Source organism: Dendrobates tinctorius, unplaced genomic scaffold (assembly GCF_039654945.1).
Source record: "Dendrobates tinctorius isolate UK_male_01 unplaced genomic scaffold, ASM3965494v1 ptg000038l, whole genome shotgun sequence".
NCBI lineage: Eukaryota > Metazoa > Chordata > Amphibia > Anura > Dendrobatidae > Dendrobates > Dendrobates tinctorius.
The window spans coordinates 836014-843210 of NW_027361706.1; positions in this window are offsets into that span (position 1 = coordinate 836014).

Sequence of the window (7197 nt, forward strand, 5' to 3'; positions counted from 1 at the left end):
AATTTTAGACCATTCTTCTTTGGCAAACTGCGACAGGTCCCTGATATTTGAAGGGTGCCTTCTCCAAACTGCCATTTTTAGATCTCTCCACAGGTGTTCTATGGGATTCAGGTCTGGACTCATTGCTGGCCATCTTAGAAGTCTCCAGTGCTTTCTCTCAAACCATTTTCTAGTGCTTTTTGAAGTGTGTGTTTTGGGTCATTGTCCTGCTGGAAGACCCATGACCTCTGAGGGAGACCCAGCTTTCTCACACTGGGCCCTACATTATGCTGCAAAATTTGTTGGTAGTCTTCAGACTTCATAATGCCATGCACACGGTCAAGCAGTCCAGTGCCAGAGGCAGCAAAGCAACCCCAAAATATCAGGGAACCTCCACCATGCTTGACTGTAGGGACCGTGTTCTTTTCTTTGAATGCCTCTCTTTTTCTCCTGTAAACTCTATGTTTATGCCTTTGCCCAAAAAGCTCTACTTTTGTCTCATCTGACCAGAGAACATTCTTTCAAAACGTTTTAGGCTTTTTCAGGTAAGTTTTGGCAAACTCCAGCCTGGCTTTTTTTTGAATCAGATCTTTTTTATTAAACATTCAGGAATCAATACAGAAAGAATATGACATCTTAAATAGCTAGTAAAAATTACATTGAGAGCAGATATTATTTAAAGGGTAAAACTCTTCCTGTGTAAGAATAAATAAAAAGAAGAAATCTGAAAACACAGATATTTGCATAAAATTGAGCCTATAAACAACATGGCTCCACAAATAAACAAAAATCAAAATTATACATCAGTGCCTCATTTCAGCGGGAAAACCATCCCCGCCAGCCGCGCCACTCCGCATCATATTTCGCCCCGCCCCCCACGGATATCAGGTCCAATCCACCCCAGCCCCCTCCCACCGCGCCACTCACAATCTACTTCGCCACAAAGGGCACTAGACTTTATTTTCACCCCCCAAGCATCTCCTCATCGCAAGCACAACAGCAACTGGTCCAACATCGCATCCCGTACCAGTGCGCCCGAGGGGAGACCCGGTGACTCCATCCATGGCTGCCAAATTTTGTAAAACTTTCTTAATGCATTTCTTTTTAAATAAGCCCCCCTTTCCAATCTGATGACATTATTTAGTTTATTTTTAAGCTCTGACAATGTTGGTGGCATAGGATCCAACCAATGATATGCAAGTATCTTTCTTGCCTGATACAGGATGCGTGCTATTCCCAGGGCCACTGCAGAGTCCGGGTCAACCCCCTCCTCCCACAAATTCAACAAACATAGACGAGGTGACGGTCGTATTGTGATATGGTATACTTGGGCTATGAGTCCCAGGGTCTGCCTCCAGAAATCCCCAATGTGCCCGCACTCCCACATAACATGCATCAAGTGGGCATCATCCTGCCCACACCTAACACATTGTGTATTGGGCCTAAGTCCCATTTTAAATAATAAGCTGGGTGTTTTATATACCCTGTGAATGAGATATATTTGCGAAAGCCGCTGGCACTCAGAAACCGCCATTTTAGGGACCTGTTCTAGAATATTGGACCACTGGTCCTCCGTCAGGGGGCCAACGTCCCGTTCCCACTTATTCTTAGCAGCAGTCAGTGGATATGTCTCCAGATGGGCAGGCAATAATCTTTTATATAATTCAGAGATAAGTCCCCTAGAAGACTCAGATGTAAGTAGCATATGTAGTGTTTGATTATGTGTCACTATCACAGGATTTGTCCTTCTCTGTTTTTCCAATGCATGTCTTAGCTGTAAGTACTGATAAAAGAAGACGTGCGGGAGGTGAAATTCTGTTCTCAATTGTTCAAAACTCTTAAGAGTATTATTTTGCAAAATTTGTGACACCAGATAAATCCCTTTATCTTCCCATCTTCCGAACCCCACCAGCTTTTTGATCTCTTGCAAATCCGGATTTCGCCACAATGGCCACAATTCCGTAGGCCCATTTATCTTCAAAAGAGACTTACCCCTATCCCACACCTTGAAAATCATAGCCAACGTGGGGTACCGTGCCCCATTTATCTGCCGTCTTCCCACCTCCAACCGGCACCCTGGATATTTCCATACCGATCCTTCCCTCACAATATCACCACCATTGTCACACGCCCCGTCTCTACCCCAACCCTTAAGATGTTGCATCTGGGAGGCTATAAAGTATATGAATGGGTTTGGCACCGCCAATCCTCCCTCCTCCTTCCCTCGCTGCAGTATCTCCAAGCGAATCCTAGCCTGTTTTTTCTTCCAAATTAATTCCCGGAATAATGTATTTATTTTTGCAAAAAAGTCCCTACAGATGCACACCGGAGAATTATGTATCAAATATAATAATTGTGGCATCATTACCATTTTGATTAAGTTAGATCTACCAATATTCGACAACGGCAGGCGACACCAAGTATGTACTTTTGCTCTAAATCGCTGCAACAGGGGCTCCAGATTCAGAGCCCGAAAATCCTTCGGGGCAGGACTAACAATTATACCCAGATACTTAAACCTCCGAACTACAGGGACCGGTATCTGCAAATCTGAGAAATCCGCCGGGAGAGGGTCTATCGGCATTAAAGCTGATTTGGACCAATTAATCCGAAGACCAGACCTCAGCCCAAATTCTCGAATGACCTCCATTGCCGGCAAAATCGAGGAATGTACCTTATCTAAATATAGAAGTAAATCATCCGCGTACAATGATATCCTCAACTCAACAGTTCCACATCTGAATCCCATTATTTCTCTGGACTTCCGAATTGCAACTGCCAATGGCTCCACCGCAGTAGCAAATAGCAAGGGTGAGAGCGGGCACCCCTGTCTAGTACCTCTCCCAAGAGGAAAAGACTCAGAGACCCTGCCATTAGCCCCAACCTTCGCCACCGGCGAGCCATACAACAGCCTCACCCAATTTATAAATCTGTGTCCAAAGCCCATTTTCCGAAGTACCGCCCACAAAAAACCCCACTCCAAACTATCGAACGCCTTAGCGGCGTCTAAGGACAAAATTGCTCTTCCCCCCAACTCCCCAGAACTATGTTGAATCCCCAAGTATAGTTTCCTAAGGTTCATAGATGTGGCTCTGCCTGGGATAAATCCCGTCTGATCCTTCTGTATAACAGATGAGAAAACTCGGGACATCCTATTGGCGAGTACCTTGGCCAATAATTTAACATCTGTTGATAATAGGGAAATCGGGCGATATGAATCCGGAACCTCTGGATCCTTTCCGGGCTTTAATATTAAAACTATCAAAGCTTCCCTCATAGATGGCGGGAGGACCCTCTGCCTTTCAGCCTCTTCAAATACCTTAAGTAGCTTAGGTAGCAGTAAGGGTGCATAGGTTTTGTAAATCTCGACAGGCAGGCCATCCATTCCTGGAGCCTTTTCATTTTGCATCTGACCAAGCGCCTCCTCCAACTCCTCCAACAGGATGTCCCGATCCAATGAATCCCTATCGCTATCAGCCAATGCAGGGAGAGAGAGAGCATCCAGGTACTGCTCAATCTCAGTCTCCGTGAGACTGCAATCTGATGTGTATAGTCGCATATAATACCTCCTTATCTCACTCACTATGTCCGCACTGTCTGTCACAAGACCACCCGAGTCCGTTTTTAGCCTATTGATATATGAAGATCCGTCCTGTGCTCTAATGACCGTGGCCAATAAATGTCCTACTCCCTCCCCCTCTATAAAATATTTTTGTTTGAGGAAATAACGTTTATTTGCTGCCGCCGACATGAGGTTTTCCCTGAGCGACCCCTGTGCCTTCTCCAAAGCGTTTTTAGTTTCCTCTGTCGGGTTGAGTATCACCGCAGCCTCCGCAACAAGCCTGGCTTTTTTAATGTCTCGAGGTAAGAAGTGGGGTCTTCCTGGGTCTCCTACCATACGGTCCCTTTTCATTCAGATGCCGACGGATAGTACGGGTTGACACTGTTGTACCCTCGGACTGCAGGGCAGCTTGAACTTGTTTGGATGTTAGTCGAGGTTCTTTATCCAACATCCGCACAATCTTGCGTTGAAATCTCTTGTCAATTTTTCTTTTCCGTCCACATCTAGGGAGATTAGCCACAGTGCCATGGGCTTTAAACTTCTTGATGACACTGCGCACGGTAGACACAGGAACATTCAGGTCTTTGGAGATGGACTTGTAGCCTTGAGATTGCTCATGCTTCCTCACAATTTGGTTTCTCAAGTCCTCAGACCGTTCTTTGGTCTTCTTTCTTTTCTCTATGCTCAATGTGGTACACACAAGGGCACAGGACAGAGGTTGAGTCAACTTTAATCCATGTCAACTGGCTGCAAGTGTGATTTAGTTATTGCCAACACCTGTTAGGTGCCACAGGTAAGTTACAGGTGCTGTTAATTACACAAATTAGAGAAGCATCACATGATTTTTCCAACAGTGCCAATACTTTTGTCCACCCTCTTTTTTATGTTTGGTGTGGAATTATATCCAATTTGGCTTTAGGACAATTCTTTTTGTGTTTTTTCATTTAAGATAAATTAAACGAAGATAATAATACCAAAGAATTTGTGTTTGCAAAGATTTTCAGGAAGAAACTGAGTATTATCTGACAGAATTGCAGGGGTGTCAATACTTTTGGCCACAACTGTATGTATGTATGTATGTATGTGTGTATGTATGTATGTGTGTATGTCCGGGATTGGCATCCGCACCGTCGCAGCTACAGCCACAAAATTTGGCACTGTCACACGTCTGGACCCCGAGAGCGTCTTAAGCTATGTTGTGAGGCGAAATTTTAACCCTGTGCTTTCCAATTCACCAAACAATTTTGCCCCTGCCTACATACTGGGGAAAAAGTGTGTGCGCGTCAAGCCCCGCCCCTCATTATGATGTCATAATGCCCCTATTTGCATCCTGGGGAAGCAGTGTGTGCGTATCAAGCCCCGCCCCTCATTATGATGTCACAATGGTTGCCATGGCGACGCTGATGTCATCATAGGTTGCAAGCCCTGCCTCCGCTCATTATGATGTCATAATGGTTGACTATGGGATGGAGGATGTGTGATGGGTATATGGGCACGGGACTATGGGATGGTGGATATGTATGATGGATATATGGGCACGGGACTATGGGATGGAGGATGTGTGATGGGTATATGGGCACTGGACTATGGGATGGTGGATATGTATGACGGGTATATGGGCACGGGACTATGGGATGGAGGATGTGTGATGGGTATATGGGCACGGGACTATGGGTTGGAGGATGTGTAATGGGTATATGGGCACGGGACTATGGGATGGAGGATATGTATGACGGGTATATGGGCACGGGACTATGAGATGGAGGATGTGTGATGGGTAAATGGGCACGGGACTATGGGATGGAGGATGTGTGATGGGTATAGGGGCACGGGACTATGGGATGGAGGATGTGTGATGGGTATATGGGCACGGGACTATGGGATGGAGGATATGTATGACGGGTATATGGGCACGGGACTATGAGATGGAGGATGTGTGATGGGTATATGGGCATGGAACTATGGGTTGGAGGATGTGTGATGGGTATATGGGCACGGGACTATGGGATGGAGGATATGTATGACGGGTATATGGGCACGGGACTATGGGATGGAGGATGTGTGATGGGTATATGGGCACTGGACTATGGGATGGAGGATATGTATGACGAGTATATGGGCACGGAACTATGGGATGGAGGATGTGTGATGTGTATATGGGCACTGGACTATGGGATGGAGGATATGTATGACGAGTATATGGGCACGGAACTATGGGATGGAGGATGTGTGATGTGTATAAGGGCACTGGACTATGGGATGGAGGATATGTATGACGGGTATATGGGCACGGGACTATGAGATGAAGGATGTGTGATGGGTATATGGGCACTGGACTATGGGATGGAGAATATGTATGACAGGTATATGGGCACGGAACTATGGGATGGAGGATGTGTGATGGGTATATGGGCACGGGACTATGGAATGGCGGATAATTATAATTTGTTATAACTAACCACAGTTAGTAACTATGCCCGGGCAGCGCCGAGCTCTCCAGCTAGTTGTCACATAATAAGGCAATTGTTTTTGCTTTGGGTCCTACTATATATCAAGCAATTGCATTGTGAGCAATTCCCTGGCAATCTTTCTTTTTTTTCCCCTCAGTTCTCATCAGTTGTGTCAACCACCTGCTGTACGACATGCACAAGGGGTGTAAAAAAGTAAAGTCGTAAGGGTACGTAAAATTCAGGCTCCTAAACTGGGCTACAAGATGTGGAATGGGAAAGTGCTTACAATGCAATTGCTTCACTGCTTGTACAGCATGCAGTTATATGACACACCCAACTCTGCTATATCTGTGCATAACCACATCACTATTATCAGCTCTGAGCTGCTGCTGCAGAACCTCTTGGCAGGGATCACACATACAGAGGGCATGCAGCCTGGTGAAGCAGTTTTTTCCATTAATAATAAAAAAAGAAAAAAAAAAAACTTCATGAGTTTTCTACTAGTTGCACATACTAATAGGATTAGCAGGGCTGCCCTGCTCTCCCCCCATGCCTGGGGCACAGATCCCTGCAGCAGAGCTTCCTGGCACTCTATAGCCCCTCACCCACACAGTGCCCCCAGCACAGCAGGGGGGCAGCTTACCTGCAGGGCAGGAGTGGGCATCAGCCTGGCAGAGGACTTGGTTCCCAGGCTGTACAGCTCCTGTCCCAGGCACATTCAGCATGAGTGAGAGCATGGAGCAAACCCTGCCCTGGATCCAGTGTATACACATCAGACTGGGCTGGCCTACAGCAATCCCAGCCACCCCCCATAACTGGAGGAAGGAGGAGACCTCCAGCACTGCTGCACCATCCACAGCCAGGGAGAATGGGCGGAAATGAGTTCTCCCACAGAGGAGAGGAATTGCTGCGGCTGCTACCGCGCTGCCCCCACACACGTGCCGCCTGGGGCGGACCACCCCCCCTGCCCCCCCCACGCTACGCCACTGACCGCGATGCTTGATCAAGTATTGAGCAGTGGCAAGCAGGCTTGCTCATCACTTCTAGATACACCTCTGGCTCATACTGTATATAGGGGGCTATGTGTGGTCTCATACTATATACAAAGTGCTATGTGAGGGCTCATATTGAATATAGAGAGGCTATGTGGGGGATCATACTATATATAGAGGCTATGTGGGGGCTCATACTATATATAGAGTGGCT